This window comes from Ornithodoros turicata, chromosome 5 (assembly GCF_037126465.1).
Source record: "Ornithodoros turicata isolate Travis chromosome 5, ASM3712646v1, whole genome shotgun sequence".
NCBI classification, from domain to species: domain Eukaryota; kingdom Metazoa; phylum Arthropoda; class Arachnida; order Ixodida; family Argasidae; genus Ornithodoros; species Ornithodoros turicata.
This window is the reverse complement of record NC_088205.1, coordinates 13,865,563-13,891,391: the sequence shown is the minus strand read 5'-3', so window position 1 is coordinate 13,891,391 and position 25,829 is coordinate 13,865,563. Positions and strand designations below refer to the sequence as shown.

The window sequence follows — 25,829 nt, the reverse complement described above, 5'->3', positions numbered from 1 at the left end:
GCTCATAGCCACAGTTGCTTCGCGGCGCTAACACGGAATATAAAAAGAAAGAATCGCGCATATCATAGATGTGACCTCCTCTATCCTGTTAAGCAGGCGGCGGTCTGGTGTAAGCCATGCGATGCAATCCGATACCACATTATGGGCACTCCAGGTTTCATTTCGAAAATTCAGCGAAAAGCGGATATGGAACGATGACGTCATAGCCTAGAAAGGGATCGATCGGTGGATGTGGCGGGGAGAAATTCCGATCAAGTATTAACGTCAGCGAGAGCACGGATAACCCCAGAGTGGAATCATGTATGCCACAGGAAACTGAGCAACGACTCACCGAATCGACTTTCACCAGACTATACTGCGAAGAGGCCATAAACGCCCTCAGGGTTGCGACGTCCAACTGGGGACGTTGTGAGACCTCATGCGATCTATGAAGATTTATTAAAGAAAAAAAAAAAAAGAAAGGTTCGCCAGAGAGAGGCCGGATTGCTATTGAGAAAAGAAGAAGAAGAAAAGGAAGGGGAAAAAAACTGAAAAACACACGGTCACACAATCACGAGGCGCTGAAAAGTTTCGAATCGTGGAGAAAGCGGAGGAGCGCGCGATGGGGATGACGCTTGTGAAGTTTCACTGAGATTATCTCGTACCGTTACAAGATGTAAGAAATCGACCACTCTAGAGATAAGTAGCTGCGAACAGAAACGTCGTATTCAGACGTCGGCTAGTTCATTAATCCGGTTTGCCAGCTTATACCCCTAGGGCATATAAAACATAATTGCCGAGGCTCATTAAATTCAGTATGACCGACAACAGGGACGGTAAATCTCGATCTGGCAACAATTTTTCTTTTTAAATCCTGATACGACTGAAAAGGGTCCCGCAGATAAACGACTGTCGGTCGCAGAGGGATGCATGCAGGATATGTGAAAATCTGGACGAAGGTCCAAATCAAAATGCGAAGATAAATGAACCCGTTCTCGAAATGAGTTTCAGACAATATACACTCAGATGAACCTTATATAAAGCCTGGTTATCAAAACTGAGCTGAAATAGAAATGAAGTCACACATTCGACATATACTCTGATGGTTCCCATCTCGGGGGAACGTGATGATATTCCCCAACAAACTTTCGCGAGCCGAAGTCATATCGAGACGTGCGCTTCAACCACTGTGCTACCACGTTAACGCAAAGCGAGCCAGTCGAGAGTGTATTTTTGTTGATGTGTACGTGTTCTAGTTCAAATTGTAGAATGGATGGATAGATATTTAAAGAAAAGTATGGAGGCTGTAGAATTTCAAATGTATCTCATTCGAAATGGAGTCTTTCCTCCGATATTAAAGCGCCACCACGAGAAAGTGTGCTCTGTATATCATCGGAAATCTGCCGGGGATGCGTCTGCAGGCAATATTTTTTGTGCTCTAAAACAAATTAGCGCTATTAAGAGGTACGCTATAATATTCTTATATATTATTACTATTATAGTATGATGTGAATATCTAAGCCATGCAGTGCGGTTGCATAGTACAAGATGTTCTTTCGTGGTAAATTGCGCTTACGTCGGAAGACAACTATATGATGATGTACGACGCCGTCGGCCCGTTCATTACTTTTGCTTCGCTGAAGACTTTTTTTTTAACGTGCACTTAGATCTCAACACACTACACATCGTCCTTAACGCCCCTCGCAAAGGACAATGTGCCTAAGCACCATGTAAAATTTCACGAAATAGTTCATGTCCCCGCCTGGATTCGAACCCGAACCTCAGGGCCAACAAGTGGACACGTTGCAAACTTTGTTAAGTTGGACACAAAGAGGGACATTAGCACAGCGAACAAACATCATTGAGCATATCTGCGCAGTCACCGTTCTAAGAAGATTACAATTAAATTTACAGTTAACCGTTACAAACAATAACAATAATTAATGATGATGCCATGTGGTGTTTCCCCGGTTAGGCTGCGAGACACTACCCCAGAGCATGTGGGGGTTTATAGGTGAGTCAGGATGGCACGGCCACGGACCATTACAAGATCAACATGGCGACATCACCTATTTAGACCATGCAAGGCTTATTCTACTATTCTAATAATATTCTATGATGCTGATCGCATACGAATAGCAACAACAACAACTTTATTTTAAGATGATGTACGAATAGGATGTTTGCACTATTGTTGGTCCCACACGTGTTAAAGACAAAAAAAGGAAGAATCAGCAGGGCCGAGTGGCTATCGAGTGTTGTCTTCAAGGCCATGCTGAGGACTGGGACGTGGACGGTTTGAATGTTGTTCCATAGGCTGTGTTCTCAGAGGCTTCCTCTCGCGGGATGCAGACTCTCCCGGCGGATGTCTGACCAGTTCTCCATGTAAGAGGCCGAGGACGCTTACTAAACCCATCAGTCTCCCATTCCGTTCTACTCTCCATCTGTCCACGCTACTATATTGCGATATTTCATGAGGCGTAAACTGCACTTTCATAGGCTCTACAAGAAAACTGGGCTCAATGTTTGGTATAATAGGTTTCGCGTTTGCCGAAGCACGGTGAAGAAACTTATTGCTAGGGATAAACAGATGTACCTCAGAAACATTGAAGAAAGCTTAATGTCAGACTCAAGTACGTTTTGGCATCATGTGCGTCATAACATGACAGATAGGGACAATGATGCCATTACATTACGACAAACTGACAGCTATACCTCTTCACCGGTTGAGGTTGCTGTGATGCTTTCGCAACCCACTTCAGTAAATGCTTCGCAAACAATAATAACAACAGTCCTTATCAGGCCCCCGATATAGAATGTGGGGATTCGCTACATTGCACTGATGTTACTCTGCTAGAAGTGACATTGGCGATAAAAAAGCTAAAAAACCATTACAAAGGTGGTGTTGATGGTATCCCGTCTTTTATTGCTAAAGGTTGTATAGTTGTTTTTTCTCTGATCCTAGTGCACGTATTTAATGTGTCACTACGGAAGAGTGTGTATCCATCTTTGTGGAAAAAAGCAATCGTTGTTCCAGTGCATGAGAACGGATATAAATGTGATGTGAGAAATTATAGGCCTATCTCCCTGCTGTGTACTCCGTCTACGGTCTTTGAAATGGTTATTTCTGCAAGATTGAATTGTTGTTTTAAGCTTAAATTTTGTGACCCGCAGCATGGATTCCTACAAGGCAGATCTGTTGATACTAACTTGTGTGTGTTTATGGACATCGTCGGAGAGACACGTCACTAACCGGTCTCAAGTTGACAATGTTTACTTTGATCCGTCTAGAGCATTTGATTTAGTTAATATAACACTATTAGCCCAGAAGTTATCCTTATATGGCCTCTACAACAGTTACCTTTCCTGGTTTCAAAGCTACCTACATGGTCGCCTTAATTGTGTCAGAATGCAAAATGTTATGTCCTCATGGTACTCTTCCACCTCAGGAATGCCTCAAGGTTCCAACCTTGGCCCTCTTCTCGTCCTGATATTTGTCAACGACTTGCCGTCATACGTGAAACACTGTAACATTTTACAATTTGCCGATGGTATCAAGATTTTTCGAGAGATTCGGACTTACCGGGATTGTTATTTATTGCAAAGTGACATTCAAGCGATCAGTACTTGGTGTAATCAGAATGACCTTGCTTGAACCTCTTAAAAACCAAAATGGTGTCCTTCAGTCGAGAGAGAGAGATCATCTCTCATAGCTACTGTATTGATAGTACCACATTAGAAAGGCATTTAACGGTGCGTGACCTGGGTGTTACATTTGATTTTTCTTTGTCATTCATTGATCATGTCCGCTCGCTTGTTCGTAATTGTCTGCAACTGCTCGGTTTCATATCTAGAGTTACGCATGAATTTAAAAATTCAGCTTGCTTTATGCAACTTGTTAGGTCTAAGGCCGAATTTGCCCCTATCGTTTGGAACCAATATCACCGACGAGGTCGTCTGATATCGAGAGAAATCAAAAAAGGTTTATTAGAGTATTTTATGATAAGTATATCGGAAGACGATTGTATTATTCCTATAGACTTTTGGACTATTTAGGTTTGCCTATGTTGAGCAGGAGACGTCTTATGAACGATCTGTTGTTCTTGTATAAGCTGGTCAATGGCCGTATTAACTGCTGTCACCTATTATCTACGCTACATTTTTATTGTACCATTCGTCCTAGTAGAAAACTCGTATTATTCTACCCACCAGTTAATGAGGAAATGATCCCTACGTTTCGTATGCAGTTTCTCTTTAATGGCTTTAACCATCTGGACATTGATATTTCCATGAATCTTCATCAATTCAAATGTTCTGCCCATCGTCTACTTTGTAACTGATTATGTCTGATTATTTACCGATTGTTATTTTGTTTAATCCTGAATTGATATATAGCTGCTATTTCAGCTGGTTGTTCGTTCTTCTTTTTTTTTATGAATTCAATTGTACATTATATTTTTATAGTGCACTGCCCAGTAGGCTGTTGTCAGCTTTGGTAGGCACGATATAAATAAATCCAAACAAACAAACCACGTCCATACGCAGCTCGTAGCCACTTGGTTCCGCTAACCCAGTTAACTATTAAGTTAAGTTAATTATTTAAGTTATGCTAAAAACAAGTTATCTCTACGTTTAGTGCAATTTTCAGTGTCAAAAATCTGCACTCAATTTGTTGCACCTCAGAGATCAAGATTTTACCGTACCTCGCTGCTTTCGCATGACTGGGTGCAACGCAACAACCGAAGTAATCGTTTTCCCACACTACCCACCTCCCAAAAGATTCGCAGCCATTCAACGCAGACTTGTATCGAGGTGCTGCTGCGTACCTATTCAAATATGGATGTGTTGCGTCTACTCCGCAGACAACGTCTCTCCACACATTCTCCGTTGATTTAGGAGCTACCCTCGGGGTTTCTTTCGACAGCGTGCGATCGTCCACTCAAGGAAAAAGCTCTCCCTTTCTCCTGTATATAAAGAAGAATTGACTTCGAAGGAGTACTACAGAGGAATTACCCCCACCAGCTACTCGGAGTATAGTTACTCCGGAGTACTGTAGCGAGCGAGAAAGACAGAGCCGAAGAGGACCCGAGAGTCGTAAAATAGAATCAGAATAAATAAATGAGTTGGGGGTGTTCGGGCACGGCCGCCTAATAGGGGACATAAACCTCGCATGAAAGGGTTCCAGCGTCAACGTTAAAATGTTGTACGACCATCATGTGAGTGATCCTGTTTACGTCATGCTATCCTCCTAGTGCGCTCGTGGATGCGGCTTTAACGAACAAACTCAGTGGCACATTCTGGGTGTTTTGCCCTCGGCAACTGCCTTGTGGGCCTCATTCTGTCGGAATTTCCTTGTCCAAAGATATTGTTACTTGGATCAATAAATCTGTCAATTGCCTGTGTGACCAGGGTTGCCAGCTCAAAACATTGTCGCCACTACCCATATCTCGGCCCCACGCCAGTCGGAAAGCAGCCAATTTCGAGCAAAGTAGCCAAATGTGGCAACCCTGTGTGTGATACAAAGCACCTTGCACTCCGTAAAGACATGATCTCAGTTGTCTCGCGACGTAAACACCCAATTATTATTATTACTTCGTAAAGAAAGGCCGAGACGAGATTTCACACTCTGTGCCCGCAAAATTACAATACATTGTGCTCTTCAGCTAGTTCTTCACAAATAGGTGGTAACTGTACACCGAAAGGAACAAGCAGCCCTTCAAGACTGCATGAATCCGGCTCCTTCTTGGAAACTCAGGAGTGTGGAGGCAAAGCCGGACAGAAAGGACGAGGGACATGTCATCCGTCTTTGTCTCCTGATTGAGCGTTGCCCAGTTGACATATGGAATACCAACGGGACCAAAAAATCTACCCTTCCTTTTCAAGGTACTCCATCATGCTTTGAGCAGACGGCCCAGGAGGATAAAGAAGCAGGGTTCAAACACCGCTGAAAATGATACTCCGCACTTATACCAAACCTAAAGACACGCTGTCAGGTGCTTTCTTACGATGCTCCCCGTGAAAAATATTTCAATTAAATAAACAGCCAATTCAATAAAATAGCAGTTTATGTTTGACTTTGCTGTGACTTCGCCGTCAGTAACATCCGGTTTCCGCTATATAGGAAGCAATCGGGTCACCGGTTGAACATACAGAACTTTCTTATTACGTATTTACTCTCAAACCAGTCTGGGGTTGTAACGAAGTTATAAGTAACTTGTAAGTGTAACTATATAGTTACTTGTCTACAAAAGTGGCGTGGCGTAACTTGAGAAAATAAAACACATACCAGGACGTTTCGGTGACTATTCGGGTCTGGTCTTCTGCGAACCCGACTGGTAAAACGTGATTGGTTGAACGTAAGGGACCCAACGTCACTGCTCCACAGGATAGATCCTCACCTCACATATCGAATACCGTTAAGGACGTCCAGACCACTGGAATCCTTACTCTACCGATTTCGGATGAACATTCCCAGCGGCCGCGCTTTTCGACACCGTATCGGGATAGCTCCGTCACTATAGACAATGCGGAGTGCCAAAGGACGCCGAACATATACAGGGTGTCCCAGAAAACGTGTCACTGAATTATAATTTAAAAACTACGCCACCTAGAATCATGCGGTCAACAGCATTTGTACTTATTAGGCTTTTGCCACCTCCCAATGTGAATGTCATGTACTCCAAGTTTAATTATGTAAATATTTGCGAACTGAACTCGGAAATTTGCCAAGTAAAGGTCACTTTTTTTACCCCACCAATATGAAGAGCGTGCCGAACTCACTCAAATTCATGATAATTCACAGTGCTATTCAGGAGCTATCCCGTCGAAAAAAAATAGCCGAATACTGCTCAGCTGCGACCGATTCACGGCAATTCGAGAAGCTCTCCGGAATGCCTTGGTCAGACACGACAACGGCCCTCTTGACCTCGAGGAGGTACTCGGTGACTGGCCAGCAGCCCATCGACATGTTTCACACCCTGTGATCACCTTCCCTAGGGCTTTTGTGGAACAAACATCCTTTTAGACTCCTTGGTAGACAGACCTCGCTACCATAAGCGTACTGGAGTAGCCGGCCCAATGTAGAGCTGGGCCAACATCTCCAAATTGTTCTTTTTTTACCAACCAACCTACTATTCGGGGATCATCAGCAGCACATGAACGAATCAGTGTCCGTGTCCTCTCTCTCAAACGTCAACTAAATCAAAACGAGTATCGTTTTAAATCCTAATGATACACTTGGAACGCTTAGGAGAAGACCGCTGTGGCTGTTTAAAAATCGGTATCATCGTGCCAGGATTCCACAAATTGTAACCTTTATTTATTTTTTATTTTTTATTTTTTGTACGCTCAAGTCATGTCAAGCCGGTGTACTTCGTCAATGCAAGAGTATGTATCCTGCCTTTTGGTCTACGTTCATGTATCCCAGTGCACTGCGATGATGTCCAACCTTGACATAGTAAACGATTAAAATCTCACCATTCAGAATCTTTTGGATTTTTTTAATCATTAGAATAAACATTTATAAAAATTGAAATTTCGCAAAACGACTACACATTATGACATCTAATGTAACGCGTCATGGTCGAAAGAAAAGCAAAAAAAGAACGCATCGAAAAAACCAGCAAGCGGCCATCTCCTAAGTACACACTCGCCCTTTGTAACGACCACTGTAATCAGCAACGATGCCGCGAGTGTATTGAAACACAGAAAAGGGATGAAACTGCAATCTGGGACTAGACGGGGAGTTCAGCGATTCCTTACAAACTCATCTCAGAGATGCTTCACTTTCTAGTTACCGAACATAATACTCCGAGTCGAAGGAAGTCGAAGGAAGGCTGCTCGAAAGAAGATATTCCCCACTCCGGGAAATCATCCCAATGAGGAGGGAAGAGATTGGGAAAAGATATGAAACGAGAATGAACGATGATGTGTTCGGCTGCTCGATAGCGGCTATAATTATGCGGCCTGACAGCCCATGTTATTCGCTGGCAGTTTCTCCCGTTTTGTGGTAGCAATCAGATCGTCGGGAAGCCCAACACGTGCCGCAAATAAAACGCAGGCAGCAATATGTACGTACATGTGTGTAGAAGTATAAAGCAGTTACTGCGTGTTGCTCTCAATATTCAAGGGTATCGCCAGGGCATTGTCCAGCACAAATACCACGTGTTGAATCAGATTGTACTCTTTCTCCTCTTTTTCTTTCTCTGTTACGTCGCATTTACAGATTGGCCCCTTGTGGCGTTTTTTTATTATAATTTCGTGTTAGTGCCGCGAAGCGACTATGACTATGAGCGGCGCACAGATGTGGACAGATGGAGAGAGGAGAGCAGGAAAGACAGGGGGTACAGGGGGAGGGTTTAGTATGCGTCCTGGGCCGACTTCAGGGGGAACTGTGCCGCCATTCGTCTGAAAAGTCTTCAGAAATCCAGGGAAAGCCTCAGACAGCACAGCCGGTGGTAGGATTCCAACACACCACCTTTCAGTCTTCAGCACGACGTACTGCCAACTTGGCTACCGTTGGCTACCAACAACCAGCGGGACGCCTTAACCCACTCGGATATGCCGCTGGTTTTCTGGCGGTTGTAGCGCTTCTTACAAGCGCTGCTGGAAGATCACGTGTCACCTTAAGCATACAAACCGCTGTCAACTTCTAACAGGTAGAATCAATGGAAGATCACAGTACTGCTTTTCGCAGCGTTTCAGCCCAACCAGGTACTCCGCTCTTTCTTTCTCTTTGTGTATACCGGGTGTTTCATGAAGAAACCCTGGCTGAATAATCCATAAGCACGTGGCGCCATCGAAGGCCTTTCTTTTTTGTAAAGATGCTTGGGACATCGGCCATGAACTGACAAGTGAGCGGCTCATGTGCATACGCTCACTAATCAAATAAACTTTTAAATTTTGTTTGGCACGTTTACGGAACCGCTGTTTTACGTATGGGGACCTTCAGCGAAAAATATTCCAAGAAAAAATAAAAAAGATCGTGTCGACACTTGGTGATTTTGTCGAGCAATTAATCGGTTTCGGTTTACATATTTCTTGCGCGGAGCAGTGCACCAATGCTCTCTTTCGACCAGCAATTTCGTGTTCATCCGCCTGGTTCACACACGAGGACGACGGAGGATTAGGAACAGCCGCAAGGGACCCTTTGGTACCTTTGGTATTCCTTATGAACGCGACTGGTGAACAGCGCTGGCGGTTCTGCCGTTCGGTAGGTGAGATAGCGTGCTCTTATTATGGATGATGACGAATGCACCACGAGCGCTGTATACCAGTCGGGTAGAGAAGGAGAAGGAAGACAAGCATCTCTCGCGGTCTAGCAACTGTTCCTTACCTTCCGTCTCCTCCGCGTGCCAACCGGGCGGATGAACACGAAATTGACAGCGGGATAGCTGATCAAAAGAGCGCATTGGTGCACTGCTCCGCGCACGAAATACGTAAACGAAAAGCGATTAATTACTCGACAAAAATCAGTAAGTGTCGACGCGTTTGTTTTCTTGGAATATTTTTCGCTGCAGGTCCCCATACGTAAAACAGAGGTTCAGTAAAGTTGCGAAGTAAAATTGAAAAGTTAGGACGTTTAATTAATTAGTGAGCGTATGCAAATGAGCCGCTCACTTCTCAGTTCATGGACGATGTCCCAAGGATCTTTATCAAAAAGGAAGTTCTTAGATGGCGCCACCTGTTTGCGAATTATTCAGCCGGGGAACGTTCGTGAAGCACCGGCATGTGTTTGTGTGTAATTTGCATAGAAATGCCGTCCTACACGATGAACGTTAAATCCGGTGTGCCGTGTTTTGAAATTTCAGCGCACGTTAAAGAACCCGCAGGTGTGCAAAATTAATAAAAAGTTTACCCGATCACTGTGGCGTCGACCATAGTTGTCCCGCGACGTAAAGACACAAATTACCATTTTTATAAATTGAATTCTTAAAATTGTTTTGTTTTCTTATGATAATTAATATTTACTTCTTATGTTATGTTTTCACAGTTCAAAGCGAAAGGAAGATATGCAAACTACACGTCATATTAAATAGCACAGTTTTTATGTTACATACGTTCGAAACCTTTACGTGCCCACCTCTCCACAACTTGGACACCTTAACCAATTATCTAACAGAGAGGGAGAGAGAGAAAACGATTAGAACAGTTTCGCATCAGAAGGGGAGAAAACGGAAGGTCGCGACTGCTCCAAAACTGTGCCCTAAAACGGTGCGAGTCCCCATCATCATCAAGGTCGTCGGTATATCCAGAGCGCAGACGGTCCCAAAACACATGTATCGCGGATCGATATAATGGAGGAGGACGATGAGGCTCTTGACAAATGGACTTCATACGGCGCTGCTGTACAGCACGGCCTATAGGAATTCAGAGAAGAAAACTACGAAGTCGTGTTGTGAAGTCAGACGAGACGCGTAGCTGCCTTCGAATGCATGCGAGAGGCGAGGAAGAAGCGACACGGTTGAGCGTCAATAGACAGAGCGACGAGACGGAAAAAAAAGTATGAAACGAGAGCGACAAAAAATTGAGGAAAACGAAACAGTGTCAGCGACCGCTATTATAGAGCGCTATCCCAAGGAGAGACTGATAGTTCCAGATTACTCGGCAGGGGAAGAGGGTTCGACAGTTTATAAGCGAACATGTTTACACGAATAAAAGTCTTTGGTTGGGACTCAGTGTTTTCTGTCGTCTCTTTCTTGTGCCTTTAGTCACAAGTTAGTGTTTTTTCCCCGTGTACTGGTTTTTTATATCGATTTTTGAATGTACCACCTGCCCGCCCGGATCTTAACCTTATTTTAATAACACCTTTTCCTTCCATTATTGTGCAATCGTTTTTAGACATTGCTGCTACACGTTTTTGCCCTGCGAAGCCTCAGACCCAGATCCGAGAGAGAAAAAAAGTTAAGCATTAGATCTGAAAGCAGTCACATTCATCTGAGCCACACGACCCTGTGACGTACGACAAAATGTCTGCTAATGGCCCCCCCGCATCATCTCAAAACCGAGACCGGAAATGTCTTTGAGGTTCTGTTTCCACGTCTATCTCGAACACTACTTGGCTTTCCTAGACGACGCTTGGCGTACACAGATACACACGCAATCGGAGGCAGTGTCAGTCTCTCGTAGCTTAATGATGGTTGCCATACATATCAGATGAAGTTTATAGCTCTAGAAATGTCTCTGCCTACCATGCAAGAACCGCCATAACACGTTTCGGCTGCTACAATAACGCAACCGAGAGAGAGAGAGGAGGGAGGGGAAATTTGAAGCACCTCGGACGCGGATTCAAGATGGGACCCACCGAGCGTATGTAGAACAAGGCTTTTCTCTAAGCCTAATTTGCATAGCTTCAGGCATAGGTTTCTTTGCAGTCCACGTATATATATCTCGTGACCCGCCGTTTTATTCCATCTTCCGTGAATCTCCCATTTGCGTCGGTGCCCTACACAACCAGTTATCGGATTTCCCCTCTCTTCTTTTTTTTTTTTGTCCCCCTTATGGTTCTCTGGAAAGAATAAGGAGTGAGAAAATAAGAATTGATTGAATGAGGCAAATTGGTCAGCAGGAGATAGCGTTTTCCCCTTATCACTGTTGGCACTGACGAAGCGCGGGCACACAGAGACGTCAATTTGCAGGACCAGCTTGAATATCTCTTCCGGATGAATAGAGGCCTCCTGAGTAGACATCATGCGGTCACTGCGTTTGGGATCTAGAGTGCTTGCGACCTCTTTACATCAGGCGTCCGACGGACCAAGATATAGTAGACTCTTACACGTGCCGTGTTTTCGGTTTTGTTTTTGTTTTTCGTAGGAAAAGGGAGGGAACGTAACTTTCAAACACGACGTCTTGAAAGCGACACATCAGTTCCTGTGGCATAGTAGGATAGTGGTTAGGATAGTGGTTAGGAATAGTGGTTAGGATGATCACTTTCCACGGAGACTGGAAGGCGATGCGGGTTCGAATCCCTGCACCGGCTGTGCTGTCTGAGGGTTTCCATGGGTTTTACGGCAGCCCAAGCCGCATAACAGGTTGGCCCAATGTTGGACCAATATTGGTAATATTAGCTCAATCTTGGACCAATATGGGGCCGACATTGCCAATATTGGTCCAATATAGGGCCAACATGTTGTGCTGCTTGGACCCTTTCCTGTCGAATGTCGGCACAGTTCCCCTTGAAGTCGGCCCAGGACGCATGCTAACCCCTCTGTACCCCACTCCTTCCTGCTGTCCCCTCTCCATCTGTCCACGTCTGTACGGCGCTCACAGCCGCAGTTGCTTCGCGGCGCAAACATTGAACTAAAAAAGTGACATTACGCGGATTTAAGATTTAATCAACTACACGTGTTGGCATCACGAAATAACAATTGCCATGGAGCGTTGCAGAGACGTGGAAGACTGAGGTATTAGTTTGCGTCCCGGGTCGACGTCACGAGAAACTGTGCTGACGTCACTCTGGGAAGATTTTCGTAGGCAAAATATCGGACATCACCAGCTGTTCTCTTTCTGGGCCTGCAGCCGGAGTCAGTGAGCCGTACTCTCTGAGCGCATTAGTGATGCACGATTACGAGTGTGCAACCACAGTGACACCCTGATGGGTGCAACGCTCAATGCCATGCTGAAGTTGGGGAAAGACCCCGAACGCTAATTAGCATTCTCTGAAGCTTGCTGAGGCATGCACTGTCGCTACATACCCCGTTCCGCTGAATAACCAAGGAGGAGAAGAGCTCCCGAAAGTGCTCGAAGTGCACTTCTTCCTACAAGGTACTACTTTATTCTCGTTGTGTGTATTCCTGCGCGTAACGACCAATGCCAGGATTATGATTATGACTGTGAATGTGTATTTTTGGCTAGTATTTTAACTACATCATTGGGAGTAGTTATTCCTATTAGCTTGTACGCAGTACAACTCGTAAATAGCTTACAAAAGCATAACTCCGAATTCATTACCTTTATAGTGTGTGTCGGGTAAAGTGATGAAGTACGTCATCTATACGCTTGAACGTACTTTAGTACTTACGTAGTACGTTATACTGAGCACCCATAACATTTTCTGGGAATGTTTGCGGAACCAAGTTCAGCTACAGTAAGTTCTTTAAGAGCCTAACTGCGTACCTCTGACACTTTTATTATGTCGCATAATAATGCATCCCCGCTTATTTTGTTTAGCGCGTTCCTTCTATAATTTATTCGTGTTATGTGCAGAACAAAGTTCAGTTAGGGAATATATCGCAATAAGTCCAACTGTATGAAGCGGGTGCCGTAAACAATCACGACACCCACCGTACAACGCTTTCTTCTTCTTCTTCTCTGGAGATGTCGTACTCAATCGAGCAGAGCCGCTGCAACGCCTAGTGGAGACTGTCTCCTTTCGCTTATTTATTTATTTATTTGTTCCGATAACATCGCTGTCATCATTATAATCGTATTTGTCGTAAAAACTTCATATCACGCCTTCATTAGCGCGGAGAAATCCCAGAAGTAAATGCTGTCACATGATGAGAAATATTTTTTTTTAAATTCCGTGTTAGCGCAGCGAAGCAGCTGTGGCTATATGTCATGCACAGACGTGGACAGATGGAGAGAGGACAGCAGGAAGGAGTGAGGGACATGGGGTTTGTATGCGGCCTGGGCCGACTTCAGGGGGAACTCTGCCGACATTCGTCTGGAAAACCCAGGGAAAATCTCAGACAGCACAGCCGGTGACATGATTCGAACCCGTGTCACCTCCCAATCTCGGTGTGTAAACCTTAACCACCATACCACGGGAGCTGGCGTGTAGAGAAAGAGAGAGTTGATTAATTAATTAGAAAAAGGAAAAAGTGAACAGAGTACTGAATGACACAAACACACACGGGTAGCGTGTAACAATTGACCCAGTCGGCTGTGATAAGTGGACAGAGAAAGACATAACAAGCACACAGCCCATGCGTGAAAAACTTTGAAATATGTTTCCGTGCGCGAGTGCACACAACAATTTTTAGCAGACTACAATGCAATACATCGCTGATCATAGGGGACGGAAAAGATGCGAGTCCAACGTAACAAAGCAATATTTTCGGTGTAAATTAGTACAATATTTATTTCCTCAAAAACAGATGCCGTGCACATCCACTTGGACGTAATATGTCCATAAAGTACGCGAACTTAGACAGATAAAAACAGTTCTATGCTTAATCGGCTTACCGGAGCGAACAAGTGTACACCTTTGTAAAGATTGTGCGTCTTTGGTCTGGTATGTTTTTCAAAGCACCCGTATTTCTTTTTTTTTTTTTTTTTTTTGCGACATCAGAGCGCCCTGCAAGTCTATTTGTCGTCTGAGTCTGTGTTTTTGCGTCGTCCTTTTTGCCCTTTTAATGACTTTAGCAAATAGAGAGTTTCAGCAAACCGTTGGTAAGGCTATCGTGCCTATCAGAACCAATCGCGGTCGTGTGTGACTACAGAATCTTATCTAGTGATTGATTCCGGTTGATACGGTTCGACGCAAGTCACGTTCACAACTGTTTCCTAAAACTCTCTCATATGAGGCACGATAAACGAAAACAACACGATAAACTGAGCGCCAAATCGAAGTTCGGCAATGTGACGTCAGCCACCTCAAAGGAGAGCTCATTTGCTTATCATGTCTTCGGTACAGTTATCGTGAAGACGTCTGCTCCCTATCTTGCCGGTTTGAACAAGACCGTAGTCGGAGACGCCTTTCACTTTACATATTGCCGGAAAACATTCGTGACGTCATGAAAGTAGGTCCTTTTTCGCTGTTGAAAAAGAAAAAGAAACAACACAAATCGGCGCGGCAGGCTGCTGCTGCTTGTATTGGAAATGAAGCAACCACACGCAAATATCTGAGGTTCGACCGCAACATACGTGGAGGCAGAGAATGAAAGACACGATGTCGAAACCTAATAGATTTTCTCCACCGCGTTCAACTAAATGTTTTTCGACGCGGGCGTCCTCTCGCTCTCGCATAGCTAGAAAAACAACGATCACTCAGCTATTGTGTTGTACAACGGGAACTTAAATTCGGAGAGGCGAATTGTATGTCCAGCTTTGCCGTGATCGATTACAGGCGGAATTGCATCGAAGTGAAACAGATTAGGAACCTGAACTTTTCCCGAAGGAGTGCGTTGCTCAACGCTGGAAAGCGGCATTTGATATGTAATCTCAGGGCTTCGCTCCGACGATGGTTTCGCCTTTGGGCTTCATCACGAAAGAACGGGCATCTTCTATGTTTAGCTTTTCTATTTATCGAACCGGTAGCAATCCTTCTAGAATGAAGGGCCAAATATGGAAGCATTCGCTACTTATCTATGAAATTCGCCGGCGCGATTTTTTAACGAGAGCTTGGTAGGCGTACCTAACGGTGAGCTATACAAGTAAGGTGGGCCTACACGAATCTGTTATCGACCTACGGGCCAAATTTAGTCTCGCAGTCATAAAAAAAGGAAATAGTAATACGTAAAAACCTCATTAAACGGTGGTTGTGCTTCTTCGTTTTAGTCTATAGTTCAGCTCTCTGTAAAGTTTACATAAACGCAACCTCAGGAGCAAGTCACAAAGAAGCTATCCAGCTTGGAAAGAACGCTGAAATGGCTCTTCTCAGCATACGCGGCAATCTTGATGCTGCCTCTACAGCAAACAGAACGGCGCTTCAGAAACGAAAATGCTGAAGCGTACAATTTTCCGAGGCTCTTGTTAGTGCAGCGCCTATGCTGCACGAGGCGAAAAAGTTTTACGTCTTCGCTGAGGTAAGTAAAGCTGTAGGCTTAAAACAGCAGTGCAATTCCCCTCCACAAATTTTGCGTTTTTGGCCCCGGCGTGTTGTGCGATAACATGAGCTCTCACGAACGAACGACGCGCGCAGCTCACCCGCACTAACACATGCGCGAGAACTGCACACAATGAGGAACCCTCCACTTTCTCAAAGCGCGTGTAAGTGAGCGAGGGAAATCGACGTCAGTTCGTGGTGGTGATGCTGGAGGCAGCTAGCCGTTGTTGGCCTCACAGCTGTGGGCGTCGTCACGACTATATTGCTGAAGATTATGATGAGGTGACGACTTGGTGGCCACTTGATGAGACGAAGGTGACCACTTGGTGGAGGTGGTGGTGAAACTGCTTGCCATAGCCGGCCAGGCTCAGGCGGGAAACGTCGCCACTATCGCAGGGGAATCGTGCGTCCTGGGCCGACTTCACAGGAAACTCTGCCGACATTTATCTTAAAGCGTCCTAGGAAAACCCAGGGGAAAACACGGGGACAGCACGGCCGCCGCCCGGATTCGAACCCGGGTCGTCTCCCAGTCTCGACGTGGAATGCCACGATCACTTCGCGACGTTTACAGGCCGGAGAGGAGGACCAGCCAGGTGACTCCTGACGTAGCCCGGCGCGGCCGACGCGCTGTACCGGTGGCAAGCGAATTTGCCATGGCCAATGAGAGCTTACGGCTGCTCGCAGATTTGCTGACGTCACGCGAGGAGGTCGGGCAGGGCGGATGGCTGCGTTCTGCATGATGGCTTCATATAGGCTGCTTGATGAACGAAACAGGGATGCGAGCCATTTTAAATGTCACTACCGCACCGAATTAGCTGATAAGGCATCTGTTGGCATAGTTCCCCCTGAAGTCGGCCCAGGACGCATACTAACCCCCCAAGTCCCGCTCCCCTTCCTGCCGTCCTCTCTCCATCTGTCCACGTCTGTACGCCGCTCATGGGCACAGTTGCTTCGCGGCGCTAACACGGAATTAAGAAAAAAGATGAGACATTACCAATGATATAGTAAAACTCGCTACTGACGGATGCTGACGCAGGGAAACATCCCACATAATCATCATCCATTCATCTATGTTGTTGTTGTTGTTGTTGACGGATGCTGGCACATACAGGGTGTCCCAGAAAACGTGTCATTGAATTATAATAAAAAAACTACGCCATCTAGAATCATGCGGTCAACAGCATTTGTTCTTATTAGGTTTTTGCCACCTCCTAATGTGAATGTCATGTACTCCAAGTTTAATTATGTAAATATTTGCGAACTGAACTCGGAAATTTGCTAAGTAAAGGTCACTTTTTTACCCCACCAATATGAAGAGCGTGCGGAATTAAGTCATGATAATTCACAGTGATATTCACGAGCTATACCATCGGAAAAAATAGCCGAATATCATGCTTTTCAGAACACCGGTCCATAGCGCGCGATTACTTGTTGAGCGCAATCGCTCTCAGTGCGACGAAAGGAGGTTCCGAAGCCAGCCCACAGAGTGATAGTAGAAAAAGTAACACTTCCTAAAGTTGGGAGAGGAAAAGCATTATCCCAGCGACATTCGAACGTGATAAGCCGTGCCTGTTTTATCTCTTTCTGCGATGTCGGTGAGGGCTGGGTTTCCAACCTCCTTTCGTCGGACTGACAAAGATTGCGCTGAAAAATTCATCGTGCGCTATTCTGTGCGACCTCCTTAGGGCATGATGTTCGGCTATTTTGTCCGATGGGATAGCTCCTGAATGTCCCTGTAAATTATCTTTAATTTGAGTAGACACGCACTTCACATTGGTGGGGTAAAAAAGTGACCTTTACTTGGCAAATTTCCGACTTAAGCTCGCAAAAATTTACATAATTAAACTTACGTTACACGATATTCACATGAGGAGGTGGCAAAAACCCAGTAAGAACAAATGCCATTCACCACATGACTCTAGGTGGTGTAGTTTTTTTATTATAATTCAATGACACGTTTTCTGGGACACCCTGTATAGAAAATACGATACTAAATCCATAATATACAAACCCGAGACTCGGGGACAAAAAACGACAACAGAGACAAGGTCTCACTTGAACTTTGTTTGTTTATATGTTTGTGTAGTTGAGTAAACTTTTCAGCTGAGTTTGAGACCTTGTCTGTGTTGTCGTTTTTTGTCCCTCAGTCTCGGGTTTTTATGTTATGGATCTATACCACCAGCTCGCTTGCAACCTCTCTATTCCTCTCGTTAATGATACTAAATGTTACGCGCTTATCAGTACGGTAACTAATGCAGTTATGGGATGAAGCGTGTTCACGTTTTTGTCTTCATACTCCGTAAGTGGAAAACGGCAGCGGGGGCGTCCCCCACTCTAACCCGATATTGACCGCAGGGGGGCTATTAATCAGAAGCGAGAAAAACAAGCAGACAAATCCTCGCAATCGACGCGGAATGTTAACCGTATCATCCCCAGTGAAGATGGAGCTTGCGAATGAATAAAACCAGAACCGACGCTGATAAATGAACCAAAGTGGTTGCACGAAATTCAGTCCGCACAAACTGTCGTTATCACAAAACAGCAGGCGTGCACGAGGAGTCTTTTAAAATGGAGCCAAAGAGAGACAACACAGCTGCTCAATTCGTTCAGCTCGGTCTGTTTTCTTCTCGTAAACTCTCAATAGCGTGGGACGAGGCTCTGCTCTTCATAAGACTAACGCCGCCCATGAAGTTCCCTACTTTCTCAAAGAAGAAATCTTTTCAAACTAATCCGATTTTGCACTGCATTCTTTTAGTGCAGGGCACGGATACCGACACAAGACAGGAAAACTTTCTCAAACATCCTTATACTAACCGAAGTGAGGCGTTTCTTTCCTGTTCTGCGTAGTTCGTTGCAGTTCACTGCTTTGTAAAATAACCACTGGCAAGATGTTTTGTTGGTTTTGCCGCGCCATGGTTAAGAGTGTTGTTGCTCTCAGCGTGCTCTTTTTTTAAAATGACTTTCTTGTTTCTTTGTTTTTGTTTTTTTCTCAAGTCAAGGCAAACGATCTAAAAACTATACGTCATGACTTGTGGCTTTCGGACTTTATGTTTAGGGAAATAAGGAGGGCGTTTATCGACAGCTATTTCACATAGTGATGGTGATGGATAGAAGGGGAAAAAATGTGGGAAGTGAGTCACGACTCAATCGGACTGGCTCTACGCCAGTACATCTACGTAGAGCAAAAAGGAAAAAAATAAAAAGGAAAAAGGGGAATGGTAGAAGAAAACATAGTAAAAGCGTTTCTTTTTTTGTTTTTTGTGTTCGTTGTAATACTTGGACCTAAAAGTTTCCCGAATACGAGTGGTTACACTACACCGCAAAAAATAAAAAAATAAAATAAATAATCGGGACTTAGTCTCTCGACGCAAACGACCACAAAATCGCGTAATTTATTTCCGCTGCCGGAAATTCAAATACGAAAAGCGTAGAACTCTTTGTCATTCACAGCGGGATACACATCATTAAATCGTCACCCGACACAGTGGCACGGTACTTCCGGTTCACAACATGAAGTTTCGAAAATGCATGCTCCAGATTTGCAGAAGAAAGCGATGTGGCAAGGATGCCTGGAGGGGTTGCGACTGGTCATCCTAGGTTATATCAGATAAACGTAAATTGGGGTTCTTTGCATCGATGTTTATTATTATTTCCCTGATAGCGCCGCGAAGCAACTGTGGCTATGAGCAGCGTACAGACGTGGACAGATGGAGAGAGGACAGCAGGACAGGGAAGTGGGAGACAGGGGGTCTGCATCGATGTGAACCTGCATTGAAAGTTTCACAGCGAAGAGGGTATAACAGAAGCGGAGAAAATGGGCATCACGAATATCGTGACTCATGCGGCGGTGGTGGTGGTGGTGGTGGTGGTAGTGGCGGTGATTACGGAACGCTTACTGTAAGTCTGCCACGCTTAGGCGGGCAACGTCACGACTATCACCAGAGAGAGGGAGAGGGGGGTGGGGCGTGCGTCCTGGGTCGACTTCGCAGGGAACTGTACCGACATTTGTCTTAAAGCCTTCTGAGGAAACTCATGCGGCTCTGACACCACGGCCCTCGCCGCCGCCAGTGAGGCAGCGCACGAGAAGTCACGTGTTTACGACTGCCAATCCGGGAATGAACGCGACTCTAAGATCTGTGACGTCTGTGCTTTGCTCGGGAGTGTGTTCGAGGGCTTGTACCCAGGCAGGTACCACACGTAGAATAATAATTATTTTTCCCTCGGTATTCTGGCGTGCAGTACAGTGCGTCCATGATGTAATAAACGACATCTATGAAAGTGTCCCAACCCCTTTTAATGCACAATTCTTAATGCTTATGGGTACGCTGGAGACGGCAAGCCCCAGACCGAACGGGGATAACAGCAATCACTCGGATGATGCATGGATGATGTACTCTTGAGGCTTTTTTTTTAAATTCCATGATAGGGCCGCGAAGCAACTGTGGCTATGAGCGACATACAGATGCCGACTGATGGAGAGTGGATAGTAGGAAGGAATGGGGAACAGGGGGGTGGGGAGGTTAGTATGCGTCCTGGACCGACTTCTGGGGGAACTGTACTGACATTCGTCTGGAAAGTCTGTAGGACAACCCACAGAAAACCTCAGAGAGTACAACCGGTGCCGGGATTCGAATCCGCCTCACCTCCCAGTCTCGGCGTGGAAGGCGATCACCTCTTGAGATTCTTTTTCGAGATCATCCATTAAGGAATCGTCGTGCAGGGTAGCTAAGCACGTTTCCTCGCAAAAAAAAAAAAACACAAAAAAACACACAATAGTCACATCACTTTTCTACTCTTTGAGAGGAGGAAGGGAATCGCTCCATCACAATTTCCTTCGCCACTGATGCATCGAAACAAGTTGAAAACCTCGGGGATATATCCGCAAAATGCTGAATTTGTTGCATTCGGCTGAGATTCTGCTGGCGTTTTTCGATTTTTTTGAGTAAATGACGGAAGCGAGAAGCACTAAAGTCATCAGGTAGTGAAGACGGACGGAGGGTATAGCCATACTGTAAAAAATTTTAAGTACCTTCTGTCAGACCGCGAAGCAAGTGTCCGCTATGAACTGTTCGTCTCCTACGGACAAGGGAGGGAGGAAAGAAGGAAAAATGGAGAATGAAGTTACATGCACCCTGGGACGACTTCAGTGAGAATTGTGTCGACATCCGCCTGGCAATTTTGCCAGAAAACGCAAGGAAATTCTCACTTTACACAGTCAGTGGCGGGATTCGATCCCAGTACTTGCCAGTGTCCTGCATGACCTCGCGGCCACCACAAACCAGCAGGTGTTCTACCTTACGTGGTCACGCCGTTATGCCATAGTGTACGCAACGAGTCTTAACCGGCAATGTCAAGCAAGTAGGCAACGTCAGAACATCCGAGACTAGAGCTCAGCTTTATATCACCCGTAACGCAAAGAAGAAAAGGGAAAGAACGAGAGTTTTACGACGTGCTTATGTTTAGTTCCTCGTATTCTTCTGGGCAAATTCAGGCGAAGAGACGGAAAGGCATGGATGATGGAAGCCTGAGCGCGGGCATAAACCGTGAGCGACTCATCAAGAATATTCACCAAGAGACTAGCAGATGGTTTGATGTAGTTGCATATTACAAAATGGTGTTGCCATTCCTCGCTCGATCTCAATCGAGTTCTTCAGAACAACAGGAAGAAGTGGCAGGAACCACAAAACCCGTTCGGAATAAAACGCACCTATACGATCTGGTCCAATTTCACGTTGTATTTAGTCTTCCACGACAAAACGCATTATTATTCACTTGATTTCGAAAAGCAGCTACAAAAAAGCCGACATCGCGAAGCTATGAGACGACAAAATCTCGCGAAATACGTGGCCGTATTAATAAATAACCCATTTTTTGGAAACCCGCTTTGGTCCCGCAATATTCTCATTTCCCTTTTTTTTGTGTGTGTGTGTGTGTACGATAGACACGAAGCGCTATGTCAGCGGCTTCTTCGCGACAGCAATATATTGATTCGCATTACATTATAGGCGGGTCTTCGGTCGCGCAGATATGGGCCGAAAATATACGTGCGAGGTCGCTACGACAGCGAGAGGTTATTTCGAGAAGCGCTCGACCTTCAATATTTATGCAGATGCGGAAACAAGCTGGTAACGCTATCATAAACTCCACTTTCGCGAACCGGCTCCTTCCTCATTCGTTATGCTTTGAAATGTATCATTTTTTGCGTGTTATCAGAACAAATCCGAGTCTATAAATACGCTTCCAAGAGGCTGTACGTCTCATTTCTTTTATATACGTTGAAAGATAAGCGTTAGGAGTTCACGGAGTTACGAGGGTTAGAGCAGGCGTCACATACTTACCTTCGTTTTCTTTGTTTGTCTTCATACAAGTCTTCGTATAGTCGTGCGCTTGATGAAGAGTGTGCAGTACTAATAACCGGGACGATATTAAAAGAGAAACTTGGATGTTCAGCCCGTTTTTCTGTGTTTGTTGTCCCACGCAAGCTCCAAATGAATGTCTCGCATTAAAATGTATGTGTTTGGCACACTTTAGAACCGCTGGGGCTCTTCAGGTACGGACTATTCGCACAGACGGCTTGGATGTACGAAATTCAGTGTGTATTACCATCAAGTAGGAGAGCTACCTACGGAGGTAGAGGCTTTGATAGCGAGTCTGTTGGTGACTCGATGTCCAGGAATACCTTTACTTGACATTTTGTTCGAAATCCTAACCTTCTTGCCAAGGGCGGAGCGTTTCCTTTCCTTCGTGGTATTGGTTCATAACGTAGATTTATCTTAGTTCTAGAATTAAGAACGTGCTTCAACTTTAAAAGTGTTACAGAAGAAAAAAAAAAACGGTATTAGCGCAGCACGCGCGCTGCTTTAATTGCCCATGTCGGTGAGTAGAAAAACGCTACAGTTATTTACTGTAGAAGTACTCTAGAAGTGTTTTGTTTTTTTTTTTTTTTCGCGTGGAAAACTGGTTTGAGGAGTGATTCGCGAGAACTGAAATTCGCGACACAGGTATCCGGGAGTGCTTTGCTTTTGCATGTCGTGCTGCAGTCAATACTTGGGCCTATATCGGCACGTACTAAGATATCCGTTGTTCACGGGGATGACGGCGTTCTAGGTCAATCCCTTACTTTTCCTCACAGTCATGGGAGTTAAGGCCCTGTACAATGGCCTTTAGGGACCCTGCAGGAGGCCATAGTACTGGCCGTGAGCAGGTCAGCCAATTCATTTTAGCAGTTCTCATACATTATCACGCAGGGCATTGAACAGTTCGATTGAGATGTCGTACAATCGTACAAGCTAGTTTTGAGAAGGCGGGGAAAGGCATGTTGCGGCTTCGTGGTATATATGTACAGTGCAATGCGCTTGTAGGAGTAACAAAAGCGTGATCAATTTTCATTTCTTTACATCTCGCCTGATGGGATAAAACAATCTTCTGCGGCTTGCTTAAACTACCTACCCTGCATGGAGTAGAAAGGGTCAAGGTAGTCACGGTATACGTCGAGCACCGCACGATTTTCGCCCTCATATGGCCAGAGTTATTCGCGGGAACTTAAATTCGCGATTTTGGAAGAATGCGCGAAAAACGCGAAAAATAATTCCACGCTAAGAAAAAACACTTCTACAGTATATGAAGCGCGGTGTGTCCGCCTCCAGTCCAGACAGACATCCCGCTCGACTAACCGGCGTTACCCCACGACCACTACCCGCAGTAAGAAGCAAATAAATGGAAGAATTCTACCTCCCCTTATCCAAACCTGATGTTTCGTAATCCCCAGTCATATATTCCTAGTGTTCCGTGCGCAGAATTTCTAACCCAATATTATTAAATTTGGTTCCATACAATGTCGCTTGGGACGAGGTCATCATACTTTGGCAGATTGCCTGCAGAGTCCCAACCCGACCACCGAAGCATAGCGGAAAATCTGACACATTTCTTCTTCGTCATTTGCCCATCGTTTTCGTCTTTTTCTTCTTTTTTTGATGACTGGAAGTGGATCCGCCTTACAACGTTGCCCTAGCGATAAATACTCCTCTTCGATATAGATAATTCTGTTTCAACTTAAAGATGCTTCCGTGTCCGTGTTGCTCACGTATCAGCAATGACAGCCATGGGCGTATAAAACAATTTGGCTCTTCCCTCTGCAGGCGTCCCGTTTAGGCACGTAAACAAGATATATAGGTCAAAGCAGGTCGCATACAGCCAGCAATCCGGAAGCTTTCATTAAGGAAGGAAGATGTACACACCCCAGATCCCTCGTGACATAGTAGTGATCAATGGATCTCTGTTCTCCGTCACACAGACAGGGTGGGCGTGGGTGGAATACGCCACAATCGTTGAGGCTACGGCAGCATCTCTCATAATATTCAGAAAAAATTCAGCGGTACTGCATAACGAACGCAACACTTTAACGACAGCGCAGGAATGTCGCCCAAAGGCATCGTTATTCGACGTCGCTCTGAATGGAGAAAGTACCTAATTTGCATTATACGGCCTCAATTGCGGAAGTCGTTAAGTAAACGAAAAACTTCTCCGCACAAAAGATGGAAGCTATGCTAATTATTGTTATAAGTGTAGTTTGCTCCTGCCTTCCCGTGGCACATATTACAGAAACAACCGCTTGGATCATTCTCGCAAGTGAGAGCCATTCTCTTCTCTCATACTTACCGCTAACCATCAAATCCTGGGACTCTTTCACTTTGTCGGTCGTACCAATTTTCGATTCTTTAACGTTTAAATAAGTTCTCATCCCTCCCCTTGAATCAGTCCAACGTTAAAACATTTGATATTCGTTTTCTTTTGCGCGCATACGGTTTCGTACGGTTTCTTGCTTTGAGGTACCATTGACCGCCAAGAATGTTACTCCCATCGTTACTGTCACGTTTAATGGTTATAGTGGTCCTAGTACCACTCGTTACAGCAAGTAGAGTGCATGACGCGTACTACGGCCGTGTGATGCGCACGCACCAGCGCATTTGTAACCGCGAATTTCTTAAACTTGTCGTTAGATACGGGTTAGGTTATATAGCTGTTCTAGATGAATAACTGAGCTCCAAGCTATGTCATCTTTATATGCCACTAAAACTTAAAACCGAAGAATCAGACATCATTGTCAGCATTCAACGCGCTAAAGCAAGGACACGAGTTTGAGATAGAATATATGAAGTTTGAAAACAATCATTCATTCCCTCACCTGGTGTCGTGCGATGAAAACTTGTAAAAGATTTATTCCTAAAACTTGAGCAGGTACGAACGCGCGTCCGATGATCCGTAGGTCACAGAATCAAATCGTACACAACATCCAATTTGTAAAAAGAAACGCGGTTAGAAAAACACCGTTTCCTCCTGGTTCAACGTAGAGTACCTTCAAAGTGCTCCAACACACGATGTTGGCATCACTTTTGTGTTCTGAGTCCACGATAAAGGAGCACAACACAAGCAGTTTAGCACAGGGATACAAGTGTCTCAAAGCATCCTAAGAAAACGATCACGAGCAGCACGGCGGAAAGTTTGAAAGTTTACCGTAAGCGGTTTTCGAACGCGCGATGCCGTTGAAAAAGTTGCGCTCGTGGACCACGTGAACTCGCACGTCCAATTTCGACGTTCTGCAAAGTGACAAGTATTCGTGCACGAGGGAATTCGGCTGAACACGAAGAAGGAGAGACTGTGTTCGTTCGTTTGGTCACGGCATCAGCGTTGCTTTAAGATGCTGCTGTGTCCACCACGCAAGTGAGCCCGTCTGGTTGGGAGCGCAACTCCCAAGGCCAGTTGTTGCGTTGAGGGGGCGCCGCGTTCGCCGTCCTTTCGCCTTCTTTCCCTATGCTGCGAGGGCGAGGGAAAGATTGGGAAATGGGAAGACGGGATCCTCCGTAGTTAAAAAATTATAGGCGGCTGCGCTTTGTCGTTCCCCGGTGTTGCACGGAGCCACCAAATGTGCAATCGTACCTACACGTTCTTTTTTTTTATGGCTTACCAAAAGAACGACGGAAGTTTTGCCGATAGCCAAAAGGGTTCCCTAATATATTCAATACTTTTGGAAAGACTCTCAGAAACTCAAACAGCTATTGATCGTTTGTCACTCTAAAATATCATC

The 25,829-nt window shown here is 45.1% G+C and overlaps 1 protein-coding gene across 2 annotated transcripts in view; it reads right to left on the bottom strand.

Annotated features, from left to right (window-relative positions):
- LOC135394081 (probable G-protein coupled receptor No18) overlaps positions 1-25,518 on the bottom strand; it is a 178,088-nt gene extending 152,570 nt beyond the window's left edge. For both annotated transcript variants that reach the window (XM_064624559.1, XM_064624560.1), the window contains exon 1: positions 24,930-25,518. The gene's annotated coding sequence lies outside the window, so the exon portion shown is untranslated. The remainder of the gene's footprint in view (positions 1-24,929) is intronic.
- Between the last annotated feature and the right edge of the window lie 311 nt (positions 25,519-25,829).